Below are 22,637 nucleotides of genomic sequence, written 5' to 3' on the forward strand. Positions count from 1 at the left end.
GTTGTACCAAATACCTTCCACTTCTTAATAATAGACTACACTGTGCTTCTAGGCACTGATAAAGCCTTTGAATTTTATTTTTTTATCCATCTCCTGACTTGTGCCTGTCCACAACTTTATCCCGGAGATCTTTTGACAATGCTTTGCCATTGTCAAAAGTTGATTGTTTTCTTCAGTTGCACTACCAAGGACTGAAATGCTTCAGGAAAAGCTTGTTTCATGCTGAGCTAATCAAAATGACCACAACTGATCACAGTTGAAAGTGAGTTGGCTTTGTGTGCTATTGAGAAGGTGATTAACTACACCTGGTTGGGTTTACAAGTCATTTTTAGGAGGGGGTGATTCTGTTTTTTAATATGTATTATAATTTTTTTTTGACAAGTTGGTATTATATCTTTCACTTGGATGTTATAAATTGTAAATACAGCTGAATAAAACAAAACAATAAAGGGGGGTGATTCCCACTGTATAGGACTAAATAAACATCAGTTCAAGAAATTCCATAACACTGCCTGCAGTCAATTAATTTTTTTCTCTTAATTTCAGTTTTACATTTTCAATGATATTTTCACTATATAAATAAAAAACTTCACTTTCTCATAACGGGTGTTAGAAATCGGCGGTTTCGTATAGTGGTCAAATAATGTAGAACCTGTATCAAATAGAGGGAGAAGTTCGCTCACGTTTATTGGAAAATTGCAGCACAGATGTCATTCGGTGAACGTTCCATTACCTTCTCACTGTAATGTTGGTTACCAGCTAGCCTATACATTAAGGGCGTTTCTAACTAAGACCATGTCTTTAGAAGTCAACCCCCCATGCCATATGACCATCGTAAATATTCCTACAGAGAGATAAACAGAGAGGTTTCTGTTAGAGAGATAATCTAAACAGAGAGGTTTCTGTTGTTCTCATTATCTAGGCACATGCACTTTCAATGAAACGTACATTCATATGGTGATTGTTAATGCTCAGATTCCACACGGGGTAAGTAGTTAATGTAGGGTATAATGTGTCAGAATGGTTATTTATGGCCCTGGAGGGTGGGACTTCCAGATTGATGTGAAAGGTGGGCGGTTTTTTGAGACCCATTATGATTACATTGTGGAGACAGTTGTAACACCGCGACTGAAACATATGTTGGTCAAGGCTTTGAACGCATCAGGCTTTCACGCACCGATGACTGATGTTCACACGGCCGCTGGGAACTTTCTGCAAAATTTGAATATCATCAAAAAGTTCATTTATTTCAGTAATTCCATTCAAAAAGTGAAACTTGTATAATGTATACATTCATTCCACACAGAGTGATATATTTCAAGCGTGTTTTTCTGACAACTAATGAAAACCCCAAATTCAGTATCTCAGAAAATTAGAATATTACTTAAGACCAATACAAAAGAAATATTTTTTTAAATGTTGGCCAACTGAAAAGTATGAACATGAAAAGTATGAGCATGTACTGCACTCAATACATAGTTGGGGCTCCTTTTGCCTGAATTACTGCAGCAATGCGGGGTGGCATGGAGTCGATCAGTCTGTGGCACTGCTCAGGTGTTATGATAGCCCATGTTGCTCTGATAGTGGCCTTCAGCTCTTCTGCATTGTTGGGTCTAGCGTATCGCATCTTCCTCTTCACAATACCCCATAGGTTTTCTATAGGGTTAAAGTCAGGTGAGTTTGCTGGCCAATTAAGAACAGGGATATCATGGTCCTTAAACCAGGTAGCTTTGGCATTGTGTGCAGGTGCCAAGTCCTGTTGCAAAATGAAATCTGCATCTCCATAAAGTTGGTCAGCAGCAGGAAGCATGAAGTGCTCTAAAACTTCCTGGTAGACGACTGCGTTTACCTTGGACTTCAGAAAATACAGTGGACCAACACCAGCAGTTGCCCCTGGGCAGAGTAATGTCCAGGTTGACAGAAATAAGGTCCTGACACTCTTCAGAGGTCTTAAGGAAAGGAAAAGTCCTGGCCCTGACGGCATTGGAGGCCGTATACTGAAGAACTGTGCTGAACAGCTGGCAGACATTTTTTGTTTTATTTTCAAAATGTCCTTACATCTCCACACCGTTCCTAATCTTTGGAAAGACTCAATTATTGTTCCGGTGCCAAAAAATAAGACTCCAGAGTCTTTTAATGACTTTAGGCCTGTGGCACTCACGTCCCTCGTTATGAAGACGTTAGAGAAGATCGTGAAAGATGAGCTATTGAACTCGGTACAGGATCTACTAGACCCGCTCCAATTCGCCTACAGACCAAAACGGGGAGTGGAAGATGCAGCATGTACTCTTTTTAACTTGATCTATACCCATCTTGAGGGTGCAAAGAGCTTTGTGCGGCTGCTTTTTATTGATTTTTCTTCAGCTTTTAACTGCATTCAACCACATATTTTGGCAGGGATCTTAAAGAATACTTTTAATATTGATCATAGTCTTATTTGTTGGCTGATGGACTTTTAAACTGACAGGTCACAACGCGTGAGAGTGAATAGCATCTTATCCGATGTTCTCTTTTCCTCCACTGGTTCCCCCCAGGGCTGCGTCCTCTCCGCTATCTTATTTATTTTATATACAAATGCATGCCAAAGCCAGCACGCCAGGCGTCATATCGTTAAGTTTGCCGATGACTCGGTAATAGTGTCACTGCTGACTCATAACGACCCCGAGTATGGCGCTACTTTAAATGATTTTACAGCGTGGTGCAAGTCGTCTTTTATGAACATCAACGCTGCAAAAACTAAAGAAATGCTGATCGATTTTAGGAAGAATCCCCCCACCCTCTCTCCGACCCTTATTAATGATCAAGCTATCGAAGTGGTGAAGCAATACAAATACCTCGGTATTATAATAGACGACAAACTCACCTTCGAACCTCAGGTTGACGCTGTCTGTAAAAAAGCACACCAGCGTATGTTTTTTTATCGTAAACTTCGCAATTTTAATGTCGATAAGACTTTTATGAGGATGTTTTATTGTTGTTTTATTGAAACTATTCTTTCCTTTGCCTTTGTGAGCTGGTTTGGGTCCCTCACTCTTAAAAACAAAAACAGGCTGCAATACATTACTTAAGTGTGTGGAAAAATTTCCCTGAACTCTCTGACTGACTTAAAATCTCTATACGAGACAAGGACCCTGAAGAAGGCCCAGTCAGTCCTGGCTGATATAAGCCACCCTCTGAACAGCTGCTTCATGTTGTTGCCGTCTGGCCGCAGATTCTGTCTGCCTAAATGCAGGACAAACAGACACAAAAACTCTTTTGTTCCTGCTGCTATAGGTTTTGTTAATAATTCAATGTGAGATGTGGACCTTTGTGTAGTATGTATTTACTTGTGTTCTCCTTCGATAGTATCTGTTGTATGTATGGCTTATGTGTCATTTATGTTGCACTTTATTTTGCTGCAAAACGAATTGCCCCTCGGGGATAATAAAGACTCCTTGAACCTCCTTGAACCTTGAACCTTGAACCAGATGACATGGCAACCCAAACCATCACTGACTGTGGAAACTTTACACTGGACTTCAAGCAACGTGGATTCTGTGGCTCTCCTCTCTTCCTCTAGACTCTGGGACCTTGATTTCCAAAGGAAATGCAAAATGTACTTTCATCAGAGAACATAACTTTGGACCACTCAGCAGCAGTCCAGTCCTTTTTGTCTCTAGCCCAGGCGAGACACTTCTGACGCTGTATCTTGTTCAAGAGTCGCTTGACACAAGGAATGCGACAGCTGAAACCCATGTCTTGTATACGTCTGTGCATGGTGGTACTCCAGCTGCAGTCCACTCTTTGTGAATCTCCCCGACATTTTTGAATGGGTTTTGTTTCACAATCCTCTCCAGGGTGCGGTTATCCCTATTGCTTGTACACTTTTTTCTACCACATCTTTTCCTTCCCTACGCCTCTCTATTAATGTGCTTGGACACAGAGCTCTGTGAACAGCCCGCCTCTTTAGTTATGACCTTTTGTGTCTTGCCCTCCTTGTGCAAGGTGTCAATGGTTGTCTTTTGGACAGCTGTCAAATCAGCAGTCTTCCCCATGATTGTGTAGCCTACAGAACTAGACTGAGAGACCATTTAAAGGCCTTCACAGGTGTTTTGAGTTAATTAGCTGATTAGAGTGTGGCACCAGGTGTCTTCAATATTGCGCCTTTTCACAATATTCAAATTTTCTGAGATACTGAATTTGGGGTTTTCATTAGTTGTCAGTTAAAAAACACTTGAAAAATATCAGTCTGTGTGGAATGAATGCATACATTATACAAGTTTCACTTTTTGAATGGAATTACTGAAATAAATCAACTTTTTGTTGATATTCTAATTTTATGACCAGCACCTGTATATCTACACAGATATAATTGATTATCAACGTGTTGGTGACAATCATGTCCCGCTGTTGCAAACTGTACGTATTGCAGGGAAAAAGAACGAAGTTGTCACAGTGACATACGACAAGCCATACTACGTACCTCTTAGTAAGAGTCAGTTTGATGAGATCTGTATTGAGGTAAAATCTGATCAAAACCAGCTGGTTTCATTCGTAGTGGGGAAGGTGATTGCAAAATTACACTTCAGACCCGTCAAACAATCTTTTAGATTTTAAGTTGCAGCCTCAGAAACTCTACGATGATCCTCAAAGGCATGTTGAACACTACACAACACCGGCAGGTAACGGTTTACCGGGGTATCATGGTAGCGCTGCAATGTATGGGGCTGGTCTAGGGGGTCTTTTCTGGGGGCTTTTCCGGATGGCAATACTTTTGTTGATGCGCGGGTTCTCAATAGCAAAACCACATCTGAAGAATGCGGCTAGGAATATAGTTGGCGATGTTGTCAACAGTGTTATGTCATGACAAACAAAACAGCAGGACGGTTCAGGATTGATGGTTATGACTCGAGGTGTTAGAAAGAGACCACCTGGTAGGAGGAGCCTACCAAATAGTAAAAAACAGAAGAATGCGACAAAAACAAGAGCCAAGGTACAAAGACGACATATAGCTCGGTATGTCTGGTGAATGTATAAAAACAGAGTTGGATTTATTCACAGTTCCCTTCACACAGACATCTATTGAGAAAAATACATACATTGAAATACCGACCCTATCAGCAATATCAAACGCCGCCCATCTGGAGTTCTTTATTGCCGGGAATGGCGAAGACTACGTTGATCTAAACAATACTTGTACCTGCATATAAAAGTCACTAAACCAGACAGAACTAATATTGATGCCGGAGCAAGTGTTGGGTTATCAACTATCCGATAGCCACCCTATTTTCACAAGTGGATGTCTCCTTGGGTGATGGTTTAGTCAGATAAGCAACACATACCCCTACAGAGCCGTTATAGAGAGCATTCTGAATTATGGATGTGATACATTAAAGACACAGTTTTCAGCTGGGTTGTTTTACAAGGATGCCGCAGGTCACATGGATGTTACGGACCCTGCAGGCGAGAATGATGGACTCACGAAAAGGGCTGCCTATTCAGCGGATAGTACAGCATTTGAAATGATTGTCCCTGTTCATAGCGATATCTTCTTTCAAGAGAAACGGCTTTGACATAAAGGTTAGGATGGTCTGCGGTAAAGATGAGTTCTGCCTTATGGGGGTCGGGGATGTGCGTTATTGTTTGCATATATTATCTGCATCACTATTTGTCAAGAATGTGTCTGTTTCGCCAGGCGTGAAACTTGGACACGCTCAAGCGCTAATCTCAAACACTGCCAAGTAGCAAATTGAAAGAGTGTGTATGAAGACCTTTAGTTTACCGGCTGGGGGTCACGTTTGCAACCAGGAAAACCTATTTTTAGGACCTCTGCCAAAATGTATTGTCATCGGATTGCTGGACAATGACAGTTTTACAGGAAGTTACACAAAAAATCTATTTAATTTCAAACATTATAATTTGGAGTCAGCAATTTCCTAGCAAAGCATTCCAACCAAATGACACAACAGGGTTGGCAGTGCGTGAATTTCATCAATTGGCCTTAGCTTCAGGAATACATCTAAAGGACCAAACCTTGGCTATTGACAGGTTGGACTTCTTACACAGCTATGCCTTTTATGCATTAAACTGCACGCCGGACAAGGAATGTGGTCAGCACCTATCCTTGATCAAGTCAGGGAATGTACGACTTGAGATGAGGTTCAGACAACCACTTCCCCACACAATAAATGTGGTTGTTTATTCAATCTTTGACTCCATTATTGAAGTGTCAAACCGGCGACAAGTCATGGTTGACTACTATTAGGAAAACTGTGTGGAAATGAATACTGCAGAGTTGACCGGTGTGGTGAACCAATTTTCATCTAGGACCCATTTCTATGGTGTGCTGGCAAGTGACCAACTACCTAGGGTGCCTGTCCGAGATGTTGCATCAATGATGATTGTTAATACACACCCAAGCTATCAACCCAGGGAGCACTGGCCGGCTATTTGCATAACGGACAACGGCATTGGAAGGTTTTATGACAGTTTTGGAAACCCCCCGGATTTTACATATTTTCCCAAGTCAATCAATGCCACTGCAAACCTGTGAGAATGTGGAATACAGTTCAAAACAAGTACAGGACATGGTTTCAACCACGTGTGGACAACATTGTGTGTTCTTTCTCTATCTAATGACAAAAGGTCTGAGTTATAAAGATGCTATGTCTTTTTATGTTGATGATTTACAAAAAAATTATGCCCTAGTCTCCAATTTTGTAGCTAAGATGTATCAGAGTAAGCATGGTAAGCCAATGTCTAATTGCATACAACATGCTCAATCTTGTGAATCGTTTAATATGTGTCATGGTTGTTGAAGAAATGTGTATGTCAACTTTATTATTCAAAAATAAAACCATTTGTAAAACCACATCAATTTCACATAGTATTTTTCATTAAAAAAATGTCAAGGTAAAACAAACATTTGACAATGAATTACAAATGATAAAAAAATAAAAACACATTAAAATGGAAGCCATTTTGTGGGGTCTGTGGTTTCAAAGAAAGCTTTGGTTGGTTGAAAACCAGTTAGTGGGGGAGTGGCTAAATCATCTATTGTGTCGCCTGACGTTTGTTTATACAAATTGATTTCACGCCTTACAAGTGCATTTGGAATAGTTGTAAAAGGCATGTTGGGACATCCCAGGGCCTCTAAAAACACCCCCCACCACAACGGCCTTCTATCGTCAGCAATTTTATTGGTTGCTGTCACACTTTTAACCAGATCCAACAGGTGCGAGCCCTTGATTATCTCTCCTTTGAAAATGAATTCATCATTTCAATTCTATTAAGTCAAATCTTTAGACCTGTGCATTCTATTAAGAATATATTCAACATTCTTTCTACGCCTTGCAGGCACTATATCCAAAATGTCATCAACAAGGTTAACATTTCGGTCAACAGTTTGCTTAGTCTCAGTCACATTTACTACATCAGCCCCAGTCTCAGACCCTGGTAGACTTTAAGTCAGTGTATTTGTATCAAGCTCCCCCTGTTGCACAAGAGTCAAAAATATTTGTAAGATGGCAGAGTATCTTTTAGCTTTCTCATGTAAATCCATATCAGACTTCAACAGTATATTGTGAATCGATGAGTTCAAATCATTCCCAACAGATTGTCTTACATCTTTGCTAGTCGTTTTGGATTCTCGCAGTTTTTCTAACTGATGTTGTGGCACCAGAAACGTTTTCTGAGCATGATCCATGTTGTTGAACCCTGTCTCGATGCAATTAGACTGGTTAAGAATGGAACTGCAACGCTTTGTAATGGCAGTAGAAAACCTCCATATTGGTTGATGGTTTTTCCTTTCCTTGCAACTGAAGTGTTCTTTCTAGACATGTATATAATTTTGGCTTTTTCTCTCTTTACATTTCGAAGCTGCTATTCGGTTTAGGGTATATTTCTGTGCCTTAGATTAAGCGCTATTTCACAGTGATAGAATGTGGTCGGTGGAAGCTGATTCTAAAATAACTTTTAGTTGACATGCCGGTGCCTTAAATATCATCTTCAAAAGTGGTACATTTCTACGTATTTGTTTAGACATGATCAAACTTTCTTAGGAACGTACACGACAGGCCAATCCTCTGAAAATAACCCTGTTCTCAGGTGGTAGTCTTCTGGTGTTGTAGCTTTAAAGTCAATAAGTAAATAACCAAAAGGTGGATGTGTTACATCCTTGAAACTCTCCATGAAGAATCGAGAAAAACCGGGGTATATCTGTCTGCCTAAAAAAAGGCTAATCTGCTGATTGTCGCTGGGTTTTTTAAACAAGATGAGGTCATTTGTGTTTCATTTAATATTTCTACTAGATTTGCTTTTAAAAAAACATGTTTTGGACAAGGTAAATTGCAGTCAGGTTACGTTGGTGTGAATATTGTGTGAAAGCTCTCTCCATCTGCATCTCTGATGCACTTTTCATTTAAATCATCAATAATTAAAAGTTTTCTTTTTTCATCAGAAGCAGATTGTCATCACACAGCAATGTTGGTAGACCTTCTATAAAAGTAATCTCCCTCACCTTCAACATTTTGTCATACAGCGGTTGCCAACATGAATAAACCCACACAATATTTTGAATTTCTTTGGAGAAAACAAAGTCAGCATTATCCAACAACATCTTCACAAAATATGTTTTACCTGAGTTACTGGGGCCACTAATGACACAGTTGAACAGGTGTTTAAGTCGTGGATCAAAACCGCTATCCATCCTAGAATGTGGTTTAGTACCCATAAGGCCTTGTGCTGTAATCAGGGAGCAGTACACGCTTGTTGTACACAACTCTGAAAGGCTTAGACACTACTTGGTTTTTCAATGTGAATGTTCTTATATCTCTAGCAGTTGTGTCTGCATTAGCGAGGACGTGATCATCATCACCACCCTCGCCCTGTACAAAGTTAGCAACCAGTCGTGTTAGCGTCTCCAAGTTAACAATGGTTGTGTTGTAGTTGAGCGTAATGCCTTTTGCTTTGAGACAGGTCAGACCTTTAATGGTTTTGTAACCGTATGTCTTTGGCCCGCCACTAACAAATTGAGCGATGCTGTCACCATCCGGTAACTCATCGATCAAGTCACCCAAGAATGGCCCCAGTGGGGGTACCCAATCCCCATGGCGTGTGACAAAGATCACTGAATCAGTGTCTGTGTAGAGTACACATCTATCCAACTTCTCCAAGAGTGAATACAACTTGAGTCTAGACACTTGATTGGTGTCTGTTTTGTGTAACGCCACTGTACCATCGAACTGTGTCTGAGATGAAAGAGAAATAACCAACTTCTATTTCATTGGAAAAAAGGTAGTGGCAAACTCCTCCGGATCTGTAATTTAGCATTGTGTTCATAAGGTTAGTCCACTCACCCATTCTACCCCAAAGACTGTTCTTTGCCAATTTAGCCAAAGATCGCCTAGCACTGTTTACAACAATGTTTTCCTTTGTCAAGCTGCACACCCTCCTTTTCATGTTATTCATGGATATACTGGTCTTTAGCCTCATCGTCAACCACATATGGCGGGAAGCTGCTAGCTTCTTGCTTGTGCTTCAGAAATGTTCTCATGTAATCTGCAAAAAGATAATCTGATGTCCTGGTGAAATCCCAGAATTCAAATATTTTCACAATGCAATAACCTTTCTCAACAGCCTTAGTCAGCTCAATAGAAACCCAGGTACCTGTTAAAGATCTTTCTGAATCAGTATATGAACAATCAGTTACCTGGTTTTCAGACTCTGCACATAATCTAGGGAAAGAACATCTTACCGCCGACCCTGTGTGGTAAAACATGGTGATAAAGGCCTTTTGGTGGACAGACCGTAGCCTTAACAATACCAAAGTAGGTGTCTAGCGGTTTGAAGACTTGAAAGATTATGTCTGGATGCCCAATCAGATAAGTATTTGTCTTGTAGCAGAATTGGTAAAGACTACAGACATCGTTATACTGAATAGTCTCCCCTTCTCAAGCCGTAAACTTCAAATTAATTGCGTTGGTACGACTTCTAAAAAGAGCATCACGAGGATCAAGGCGCTCTGGAGCATCAAAGGTCTTCAAAAAAGCTTTGACATCTGCGGATGTGTTCTTAAGAAGATTCCACTCACACTCCCATATGTATTGAACATGTATGTTGTGTTGTTCTTTTAAAGCCTCTAGCTTTGTCAGCCATTGCTGGTGCATCAACCCCTACTGAATCTTTGTCACTGGATTGATGCTTGCTGAATCCTTAAAACCAATAGCAGGTGGCAAGGCCGACAGCTTCATCGGTAGGAAGCAATGACTATCAATGTGTCTCTGATTGAATGTGCTGTCTGTAAAAATCATGAGCTTGCTACCATTAGCAATAAGTGTCGTGCCAATACCATTGTTAGCAAGGTACTGCAAGATGTAATCATCGAAACCTTTAGAGTTGTATGCTATAAATGTGTAGTCATTATATTTCAGGTGCCTAAACTTTTGGAAAAAAGCAGCGACACAACCGTCTCCGGCTGAACACCACGTCTCGTTTTTAAAGCTTATTGCGCACACAAAATGTGCAGTGTACACCATTCACCGGATTGGCAATTGTCTCAAAATCATAAAATATGTAGCACACACTGGGGGGTCCTCGGGCTTGGAGGGTTTTATAAAACACTGATGACTCATTTCAACCACCAGATCTACGTTACAATTGGGACACATGTTAGCCGTGCACCTGCGCGCTTTATAGTTGGTAATACTAACATTGTAATAACGGCCGCAATCGACCCAGTCTTTCTTCTGGTCACACCTGCTAACCCAACGATCCACACTTTTGTAGTGCTTCAAACGTTTATGCTGGCTATAACAATAATCTGAATAACAAATCAGGGCAGGGCACTGCTTTGTGTTACGGGGTTGGGTATGAAATCTTCATGAAGACAGACACTACAGCTATGTTTACAACCATGAAATGGTTATTGTGTAAGAACATAGTCGGTTCTAGGGTGGGTATCCTCGCTGTTTTAAACTTGGTAAAGTGATCATCCGGGGTTCGATGAAAGACAACAATTTTACACCCTGTCATTTCTTCAAACCGAACAATATCTGTGAATGCCACACAATCATCTAACGCTAAACCAGCGCCCGTATGTAATTCACAACAACTAACCAGGGCCTCAGCATATGCGTACTGCGGGTTCAACATACCTATCAAACAAACAGAAAAACATGTAGAATCATTATTCACAGCCACATATACATGCCTTCTTTTTTTATTGATAATCTGCTCTATCAACAGTGTTTGAGCTTTACGTCGCGGGGGACCACCCTCATGGTTTTTGACAATTTGTACCACCATTTCTAGTGATTCTTCAATCATAATCTCAGCATTACTCTGCATAACACTTTCAAGTAAATTACCAAACATGCGTTCATTATATTCATCCGCTCTCATGGTCACATTTACAGGGTCTATCAGAGATTCACCAATCAACTCAATCTGCAGACGATCACCAAGCCCGTGTACAAAGTCTGAAGCTCTAACAAAGTATCCAAGCCTGCCATAATACTTGCATAGAATGTGCCAAAATCACCAACTTCAACAGTATTTTGTAAATTTATCAACTGTCATAATTCAACATTTTCAAATGCATTACGTTGTATAACTCTAACATCGCCATCACTGCATTGAGTTTGCATCAGAGAGCTCGAAGGAGAGTCAACTAGATCGTGTGAAAAGGGGGGGGGCTACTAAGCTTGGTTAAAAAGATTATTGTGTGCATCGCTGTGTAACAAAGTAATGGTTGGTTCATTTGTATTTTGGGGTGTGGTCGATTGATTATGTGTAGAGGTTGTTGGCTGTTCCGTGTCTGGTCTGTTGTTAGTATTACATTTAACCATTTCTCTGGCTTAACGTGTAAATAACGATCCACTATTCAGGTTAAAATATTCTAACTCAAACATACATTTACATACAGCGCAGTTTTGATGAGTTGACGGTAATACCTTCAGCTTTCAAGCATGAAAGAAAACAATGAAACAAAAATCCCCTAACACTGTGCAGCTATAAGGTAGGGTGTCCGTATCTGAATCCATTATAGTAATGTACTCTGTATCATCACCGGGCTGTCCTCAACCTGTTGGAATGAAAAATTTAGTACCAAGGTTCAGCTGTATGCATATTGTCATAATAATAATAACACTTTAGTACAGGATTAAACATTTCTGTAAATAATTAAACTTACACAAAAAGTATCTGCTCAGGTTGTGCAAGATCACAACCGCCCAGTCCACCTGACGCAGATACTGGTCACATGGTTTAAATACAAATAGGATTAAGAAGCAAATACTAGTAATTAAAGCTGATTAACAATAATGTCAAAAGTCTACTTACCAAGATTTGAAGTTTACCAAACATGGCTGGTGTTTAATTCCGCTCAACCTAAACCGGAGATTTAAACAGGCAATATGAAAGACAGCTAAAAATGCATGGATTGCGCAATCGTAAAATGTATTTACACATTCTTAAAAAGTTCAAATGTCTCGTTTGTTAGCGTTTGTAATTGCAAAACAATTCAAATAAATTATTTGCTAAAATAACTTGTACTTACAACAGAAACGATATACTCCGCGCTTGAAACAACAGCTGACTTATGTGGATGCTGCGGGTTTAAATACTGTCTTTACATCGCAGCCGGGGTCCTCCAGCAATTCACGCCTCTTAACTTTGTCATTGGTTACATTTCATTGTTCTTCACGTTAGATAAAATTGGGTTAGAACTATACAGGGTGCAATGATAAAAATTCTGGATAAAACTGAACTTAACTGATTGTTGACGTTTGACAACCAAATATATTGATACTTCCTGTCTGGTAGAAACGCCGTTCTCGTTAGTTATCGTGGCTCAGCTGTGACATCACGTCATATAATTTTATATATTAACAATAAACTAATTTGCTTACATAATAACGCTGGCTATTGTCACCATATCGCCATTAATCTGTTCAACATTTAACAAACACAAGACCATAATACAGCAATAAAAAATCTGATTTCACGAGTTGGTCATTACAAGAATGCAGCACATCTTACCTGGAAGTGACAGCATACCCCCATACTAACACAAACCGGTAATCGCAAATACTACAGTATTTTTTTTTTTTACCAATGTTGCCTATTATTAAACATTTCTACCAATGTGTGGAAAACAATCTTGCGTTGATCACCGTTGTAAAATGTCAAAAGACACCTTTATGAATGTTTTTATTACCTGATATAACATATCCTGACCTGTCAACGATTGGCTGTTCATACAAATTAATATGCTACCTTGCGGGTAACTTTGTAACGTTTTGCCATATAATGCAACATAAAAGTTTATGCTGACTTAAAACAACATTTTTTTATTACAAAACTCACCATTGCTCATTCATACACATGTACCAAAATACTATTTTATAACAATATTTTAAAACCCAAACCGCAACACAATCCATGATTGTTCCTTCAGAATAATAGCATTGCTCATCCTATGTTTGTTTACTGTAGTGCTGTGTTGGACTACAAACTGTGAAACATGGGATGATTTTCAACCTGAATATACTACAGTTTGTAATAGTGGTTATTAAGGGACCATTACTACAGCACAGATCTGATCTTAAGGCCCATCTCTTGTTAAAATGAAAAATGGGCTGAAACTCTCCAAATCATAAGTTCCTAACCATTTTATAACTTGTTATATCTTTATATCTTACACAAAAAATTACTCCCATGTGTAACTCTGTGCTTGTGGAAAAACACGCACATTGTAAAACATGGAAGTTTACATCTGTTGTAGCACTTGTCCGAATAGAGTTGCTGGACCCCTGGCACCTTTTTGTTGAACACCAAACATCTTACCACTGACACAACACTTATTCAGTGCCTGGGAATTTAAAATTCCAGACTATAATACAACAAAATATGGAGAAAGTGATGGTCTCTTAATACTTTCTGAAGGCACGGTATGTTTTCCTTTACAGGAAAATGTTGGACAAGTGAAAGGGAGAATTAAACAAAGTGTTAGCCTCTAAGATGTGTTATATGTATTCATGTGAAGGTATGATTGCCATTTCTTTGTTTGTATACATTTTGCTTGTACAATGCGAGGCTCAGCGACTACCCAGTTTTTGCAAATTAGCAGTAATTTACTTGAATACATGAGCAGTAATTTACTTGAATAGTTCTTATCTTATTCACTCAGTACAGCCTAGCACACACTCTATACAGCTGAGAAGAACTTCTGTGCATTGGAGCACAATGCACAGTAAGAGGTTTTGACAACTTGCAACTTTCACCTGAGATCACAAAGACACCCCAGGAGACGTTATTCACAGTGACGTCAGGAATTACTAACGTACAGTCACTGGCAAACAAAGTAGACGGAATACGACTGAGAATCATCTCACAAAAATGGATTATGGATTGCTGCGTCATGATTTTCTCAGAAACATGGCTTAACAACAACATACCCGACAATGTAATAGAGGAAGACTCCAGTAAGTCCAGAAGAAGTGGCCTGTACATTTATGTAAACAAAACATGGTGTACAAACACCAACTTAACTGGGAGTCACTGCTCAACCAATCAGGGGTACCTGATGATCAGATACAGGCCTTTTTACTTGCCTCTGTAGTTTACATCTATTGTTGTTATGGCCATCTACATACACCCGGATGCTAATGCTACACTAGTAATGAAAGAACTGCATGCTGCCACTAGCAAAGAGCAGACAGAATACCCAGATGGTGTTTTTGTGATTGCAGGGGATATCAACCATTAAAATCTGAAAACGTTTTTCCCAAATTCCACCAAAATGTCTCCTGCCCCACCAGAGGAGACAATATATTAGACCATGTGTACACAAACATTCCGGAGGCTTACAAAGCCATGTCCCTCCCCCAGCTTGTACAGTCAGACCATCTTTCACAGTTTTTACTTCCCAAGTATTTACCCCTCATTAAACATTTGATACCATCAGTGAGGACAGTTTGTCAGTGTGGCCAGAAGGGTCAGACTCACTTCTATAGCCCCAGTTTCAACACACAGACTGGAGTTTGTTTGCCACTCAAGCCACGCTTGACTTGCATATGGATACTGAAAAATATGCTTCCGCCAACCTGAATTATATCTGCATCAACAATGTCATGACCCATTATCTAATAAAAACCTTCCCCAACCAAAAGCTGTGGATGAACAGAGAGGTTTGACAACTGCTAAAGGTACGCATCGCTGCTTTCAGATCCGGTGATGCGGAGGCCTACAGCTCATCCAGGGCCAACCTGAAAAGGGGCATCAAGGTGACTAAAAATGACCACAAACTGCGGATTGAGGAGCACTTCAACAACAACTGACACTGGTGTTCCACAAGGCTGCATGCTGAGCCCCCTCCTGTTCTCCCTCTTCGCCCATGACTGCGTTCCTGTAAACAGTTCCAACACCATTGTCAAGTTCACCGGCGACACCACGGTGGTAGGCCTGATCAGTGACAATGACAAGTGAGCTTACAGAGAGGAGGTCAAGCGCCTGGCGGCGAAGTGCGCTGACAAAAGCCTGGCCCTCAACGCAAATAAAACCATGGAGCTCATTTTGGATTACAGGAAGTTTAAAGGCTGCAGTCACACCCCAGTGCTCATCGATGGCACTGAGGTGGAGCGTGTCCAGCTTTAAATTCCTTGGTGTTCACATCTCCCAGGACCTCTCCTGGACCCTCAACACCTCAGCCCTGGTCAAAAAGGTTCAGCAGCGCCTGTACTTTTTGAGGACGCTGAAGAAAGGCCGCCTGCCCTCCAAGATCCTAGTGAACTTTTACTGCTGCACACTCTAGAGAATTCTAAGTGCGCCAGTATTGTTTAGCGGTTGATCCGACCAACCACAGTGTGGTTTAGCGGTTGATCTGACCAACCACAGTGTAGTTTAGCGGTTGATCTGACCAGAAGGCCCTGCAATGGATGGTGAAAACCGCCCAGCAAATCACTGGTGCCCATCTTCCAGCCATCAGTGTCTGCGCAGGGCGTGCAGGATCATCTGGGACCCTTCACATCCATCCCACAAACTGTTTATCCTCTTACCATCAGGCAGGAGGTACAGGTCTCTTCTTTCTGTATACTGTAACCCTGTTGAACTTTATGACCCATCCCTAACCACCCCCCGCCTCTCAGATACCTTGTTGTACTACTCTCTTTGTACTACTCTGACACTGCCTTGCCACGTCTGATAATGGACATTTTCAGTTGTTACAGGTACGTGTGTGCCTTGGGAACCTCACTGCTGCTGTCCCTGGATTTCAGTTGTGCATGCACCTTGCACATTCAATTTGCCAATTCGCCTCTTTGCACATGCATAATTGCCATCTTACTTGCATTTTTATAGTTGTTACACACGCATCTACCTCGAGGACCTCATTGCTGCTATCTCTGCCTTCTGGTTGCACATGCCACCTTACTCCTTAAGTTTGGCTCAATTGCACATCTAGAATGCCATTTTAGAATTGCCTTTTACCTGCACAACTATTATCCCAATTGTAACTTACACTATACTTAATACTTGTAAATGTTCTGCCCTCCTCTATTTGCCTTATTGCACATTTAGTATTGCCATTTATACTGCATTTGCCTCATTGCACATCGATACAGATGTCTCTCATTTAATTCCAGAGTTTTCTTACCGCAGTAAGATCAGGTAGATTGCGTCAACATACGGTAGATTACGTCCAACTGTGACTGCACAATTCCAAACACATGGGGGATCTGGAACGCTGAACATGCTTTTCCAAACGACAGTACACAAATGTTCAGAATGTTCTCCTAACATAACAGGTTATAATGATTTTAAAAGTTAAATGTTTTTAGTTGCAACTTCATCACTGTTATATTATAATAAAGAAATACACCAATTGCCTACACAGAGATTAAGACTATTTGTTTAAGCATTTGAATTATCTTAAGAAATAATAAAATACAGAGCAGAATTATTTGTTACGGTCATAGTTTTGAAGTACGGCATGGTAGAAAACATCTTATGACAGTTGGCAAATAGGCGAAGAAAGCCCCAGAGTTTACTCTAATACAGTATTTAATAGACAAATGCGTGAGTCGCTTATTTGTTGATTCAAGTCATCAACTCCTCTTCTCAACAGCAAGACCTAATCGTGGCAAGCAAATCTTGCGGTTCGCTTGCCAGACTCCAACCTTTATATTAATAATGTGAATTATTATTTTTATGTAGGCAAACGGATTCTAAAATTAACTGGTAATGAATTGTTTACAAATACGAATATGATATGGCACCAGTAAAAATTATAATTTTGATTGAGCATAAAAATAAAAGCCAAAATCACAGCTTTCTGCGCTTTTGAAATAGCACATGTTCAAAATTGCGATTCCAGATTATTAGTATAAACTTTGGAGTCTGGCTAGTGAATGACACGATCGTGTCAGTCTACAGTACACAATCTATCTTCAAGTGCTCTTACAACATATCTTCCCCTACCTTTTGCTATTTTAAGACAATAAAGATTTACAATTAAAATGTCCAGCTGTATGTCTCAAATCGGTCAATCAAACTATACAACACATTGTTCTGTTCATGCCTCTCACCCAATTTATTAAAAAAGTTAAAACATCCCAATTCCGTGATGACTGTATAATTAACGAAATATCCACAACCCAATAAAGTAACAACATGCGCGTGTCGGGGAAAGACACTAGCTGTGCTGGTACTCTGAACATCAAATTAACCAGTCAGAAACATGAAGATGCGGCCCACTGTGAAAAAATAGTGTGGAGTAAGGCTTGCTGTTAAGGAGAGGAAGAGGATTGATTAAGAAGAGACTAGCGTGCCGAAAATAAATAATCTTCTGTTGTTTGGGAATATTTCGGGTTCCAGAGAGATGTCACAAACTAATGTAGGCCTAATATTAAAACCAGTAAGAGAGGGATTAGAACAACACACGGCATCACAACAAATGCATGAAAAACGCATGGCAAAGAAGTCTCCCCTGGGGGATGGGGGTTGGGCGGGTGCTATGCCCCGAATGTATTGTGATCCTAACAACACCTCTGGTCAAGGATATCGTTTTTATTTTGTTTCACTAATAATGAATTACTGTGATATATTTGATGAATTACATAGGAAGCTGGATCATCTTCATGGTTCTATAAAATAATTAGCGTCATTTCTAATTCAGACAGATTATGTTTCATATTTTGTTGAACTGATATTTGTCCCGCTGCATGTGTTCAAAATTGATCAACTAACATTTCACTTCATTCTCATTGTTAAGTTAATTCGCATTCAACCGCAGGGAGTACAGTGTTCGCAGGGAGCATTATGTCAATTTCCATAGGATGTCAGAATGTTTTGCCAAAGAGTAGAACTAATTAATTTGATCAGGGCCCGGTTTCCCAAAGCACAAAAAATATCGTAAGATGCAAGTGCCTCGTTATTTTATCAGAGCGTTTCCTGAATACATCGTTACTTAAGAGGCACGTAACATTGCTCGTTAATCAGTGCTCCAGACCACTCGTTAATCCATTTTAACCAATGTTAACCGGCACTTCACTGTTTTTATGAAATAGCGCCTCCATCAACATGAGAGGAGTGATCGCAAACAGTTAATATCAAGGCAACAGAACAAAACTCATCAAAACAGTTTTGATTTTTGACATTTATTTAGTAGAACCTCGGATTCAGGAGGAACAGTGTGGTTTTCGTTCCGGGCCGTGGAACACTGGACCAGCTCTATACCCTCTACGGGGTGTTGGAGGGTTCATGGAAGTTTGCCCAACCAATCCACATGTGTTTTGTGGATTTGGAGAAGGCATTCGACTGTGTCCCTCGCGGCATCTTGTGGAGGGTGCTTGGGGAATATGGGGTCCTGGGTCCTTTGCTAAGGGCTGTCAGGTCCCTGTACAACCGAAGCAGGAGCTTGGTCCGCATTGCCGGCAGTAAGTCAGACTTGTTCCCAGTGCATGTTGGACTCCGGCAGGGCTGCCCTTTGTCACCGGTTCTGTTCGTAATTTTTATGGACAGAATTTCTATGTGCAGCCAGGGGCCGGAGGGTGTCAGGTTTGGGGACCACACAATTTCGTCTCTGCTCTTTGCAGATGATGTTGTCGTGTTGGCCCCTTCTAACCAGGACCTTCAGCATGCACTGGGACGGTTTGCAGCCGAGTGTGAAGCGGTGGGGATGAAAATCAGTACCTCCAAATCCGAGGCCATGGTCCTCAGTCGGAAAAGGGTGGCTTGCCCACTTCAGGTTGGTGGAGAGTGCCTGCCTCAAGTGGAGGAGTTTAAGTATCTAGGGGTCTTGTTCACGAGTGAGGGAAGGATGGAACGGGAGATTGACAGACGGATCGGTGCAGCTTCTGCAGTAATGCAGTCGATGTATCGGTCTGTCGTGGTGAAGAAAGAGCTGAGCCGCAAGGCGAAGCTTTCGATTTACCAGTCAATCTACGTTCCTACTCTCACCTATGGTCATGAGCTTTGGGTCATGACCGAAAGGACAAGATCCCGGATACAGGCGGCCGAAATGAGCTTTCTCCGCAGGGTGGCCGGGCGATCCCTTAGAGATAGGGTGAGAAGCTCGGAGTAGAGCCGCTGCTCCTCCACATCGAGAGGGGTCAGCTGAGGTGGCTTGGGCATATGTTTCGGATGCCTCCGGAACGCCTTCCTGGGAAGGTGTTCCGGTCCCGTCCCACCGGAAGGAGACCCCGGGGAAGACCTAGGACACGCTGGAGGGATTATGTCTCCCAGCTGGCCTGGAAATGCCTCGGTGTCCCCCCGGAAAAACTAGAGGAAGTGTCTGGGGAGAGGGAAGTCTGGGCATCTCTGCTTAGACTGCTGCTCCCGCGACCCGGCCCCGGATAAGCGGAAGAAGATGGATGGATGGACATTTATTTAGACAAATTAGATAAGTGCGTGACTGGATGTAAATGTAACTGAATGCAATTGGTCAACTGAGGATAAAGAACAATTTACGTAAAACAAGAAATAGGCTAGTGTTCTAAATGAACCCTTAACAAGTCTGAAAGCCTGCATTGTACTGTTACTATTATTTGATGTTAAACCACTGTAAATGCTACGCTATCCGGAAACCGGGCCAAGGTTTTTTGCCTTTATGCTACTCACAAACAAAAATATTTAAATACATTATATTTTTGATTATATGATATCTGTATGTAATTATATTTACTGTACATATTAATTAAGTTAAAAGTTTTTCTCATGTGTCTAATAGTTCATTTTAATTGATCGATTGAGTTAAGTGAACAGATTAAGGCTTGGAGGAGGAACGGAATAACTACTAAAGCCCTTTCGAAAATACTGTTAGCATGGGAATTACGGTGAAGGATCCTACTATTCAACAACACTACCATCACACTCCAGTCAAACGCCGAACACGGAAGCCCAGAAAAAAGATCAGGTACAGTAGGATACAGTCCTATGCTACAGTTATAGCCTTATTAATATTAACAAATATCTTTGGAGAAATGTAACGGCTAAACTGTTGGGATTTATGGTACATATTTTTAAATAAGCTTTTGTATTCTGTTTTCAGCAACACCATTCAAGCCATTGATTTCCTAATGAGTGAAAATGATGAGCGGTCCACTCAGGAGATTAAGAATCTGCTTTCATTAAGGTATAACACAATTAGGAGACAACTGAAGGAACTTGAGTGGGGTTATGGAAAAGCTCTGTAATAATTTTTTTTGTCCCGACTTAAATGTTACTGGGTACTAACTAGTGGTGCAATATTCAATATAATTGTATAGTATTTATTCCAAAATGTACAGAACATTAACCATTTGTTTTCTCTGTTTTTACTGCAGTTTGGATCCAATGATTCGTAAAAAAAAAAAAAGAACTTTGTGTGCTGCAGGCCCAGGCATGGATCGAAAGTCATGAGAAATTCAATGATGTCGTCTTTACCAAAGAAACCACATTTGCTCATGAGCAATTTGCAAAAAATTGCTATAGAAAACTGGTAGAAGCTCAACCAAGCCCTCTCCCAAGCATCCACTCAAACTCCATGTGTCGGGGGCAATTTATCGTGAGGGACCAGGCCCGTATGTGACTTTCCAAAGTAAGTTTAATTAAGGCTACAGCTCATTAAATGCTAAATTATATTTTTGCCCACATATTTTTTAGATACAATGTGTTTAAATTAATAATAATAGTTGACAATCATTGTTACTTCCTAATTTAGGTATTATGGCTCAAGTTTTTTGATAAGAAATCATCAAGGGCTCACCAAAGTGTTGGAACCTTTGTGAGAATTGTTTTTTTGGGGCAACATCGTTTCATTCAAGGTATAGGCTCCAACACCCATATTATGTTATGTCTAGGCCTCTTCATATGTATTATTTTATATTGATTGTTACAGTACGCTATAAGTACGCTAACATAAAATATATATACATATATTTTAATATATTTTCTTCTTCTTCCAATTCAGACAATGACCCAAAACACACTGCCACGCGGAATTGCATCACAAATGCAGGCATAAACTGGGTTAGGACACCAGCTGAGTAAGTACTGTAGAATAGTATACACATTATTCCAACACTATTAAACAACACATGATGCACCCCTCCTACTATAGAAGTACATTATACCTAACTTTCTCTTTTTGTTTCCACTAGGTCGCCGGATTTGAATCCAATAGAAAATGTTTGGAATGAACTAAAAACATTGTCAAGCCGACAAGCAAAGAAGAGCTTATCACTATCAGAATGTTTTAGCTTGAGAAACTGATGATAAAGGCCTTGACCATATATATTGATCTACAACGTCTTACCTGTGATCGTTGAGTTGGAGGGAGGGGCAATTAAAATGTAGCATTGTAAATTCTATATGTTGGTAAAATGTTTGACTGGACATAATTAAATATCTTCATTTGATATTATTTTTATCATTATTTAATTTCTAACGAAATTATCTGGCCTACTATAGTAGTGGGAGGTTTTTATTTATCGATGCAATTGATTTGGAAAATACAGTTTTCAAAGATACACCCTCTTCCTTACATGACTTCCTAAATAGGTTTGTATAGCCTTGGTAATAAAATTGATTTAATAAAATTACTGTTTTATATTAGCACACAAAAAATATCCAACATAGCCTACACCATAGCCTATACCATTCATATTCTCTGATTATTTTACTGAAGTTTCAGCTTTTTATATAGCCAAAATCATCAAATCTAGCTATTACATTAAATAACTAGCCTATCAAGGAAAACGGACAGTGCACATGGCATAAGAACAAGGAAAACTTTGCGTCAGGGTTAAAGCTAGCCGGCAAATGCGTCTTTTCGCCGGTATCAGGCGAGTCCGGCAGATTAAAAAATATTAGCCGCCAAAATGTCTGGTGGGAGTAAATATATCAATAGCATATTAAATAGCCTGATATTGTGTGACCAGTATGATCTGTTGCCACGAGAACAGCGAGCCTCTGCTCACTACAGTATCACAAGAAAACAACGTGCCTCTGCTCACTCTCACAATAAGACATTAGTGAGTCATGTGACTAAGGTTGGCACGAGAACCAAAAGCGGCAACTCCTACATGCAACTCCAACGCAAAGCAGACATAACCTGGCAGGTTTAAAAAAAATCATAGTAATGGTGCTACTGAGGCCAGCAAATGAGGTTCAGTAAATGATCT

At 40.3% G+C, this 22,637-nt stretch overlaps 1 protein-coding gene and 1 long non-coding RNA gene across 6 annotated transcripts in view; both read left to right on the forward strand.

The window, feature by feature from the left end:
• Positions 1 to 22,637, forward strand: part of LOC105008069 (serine/threonine-protein kinase BRSK2) — an 864,007-nt gene that overhangs the window by 708,494 nt on the left and 132,876 nt on the right. The window lies entirely within an intron of this gene.
• LOC109615395 lies at positions 20,137 to 21,250 on the forward strand. The gene is made up of 4 exons (XR_002196395.2): positions 20,137 to 20,389; positions 20,525 to 20,608; positions 20,799 to 21,052; positions 21,176 to 21,250. It is a non-coding gene; the product is annotated as an uncharacterized LOC109615395 (long non-coding RNA).

Source organism: Esox lucius, chromosome 19, assembly GCF_011004845.1.
Source record: "Esox lucius isolate fEsoLuc1 chromosome 19, fEsoLuc1.pri, whole genome shotgun sequence".
Lineage (NCBI taxonomy): Eukaryota > Metazoa > Chordata > Actinopteri > Esociformes > Esocidae > Esox > Esox lucius.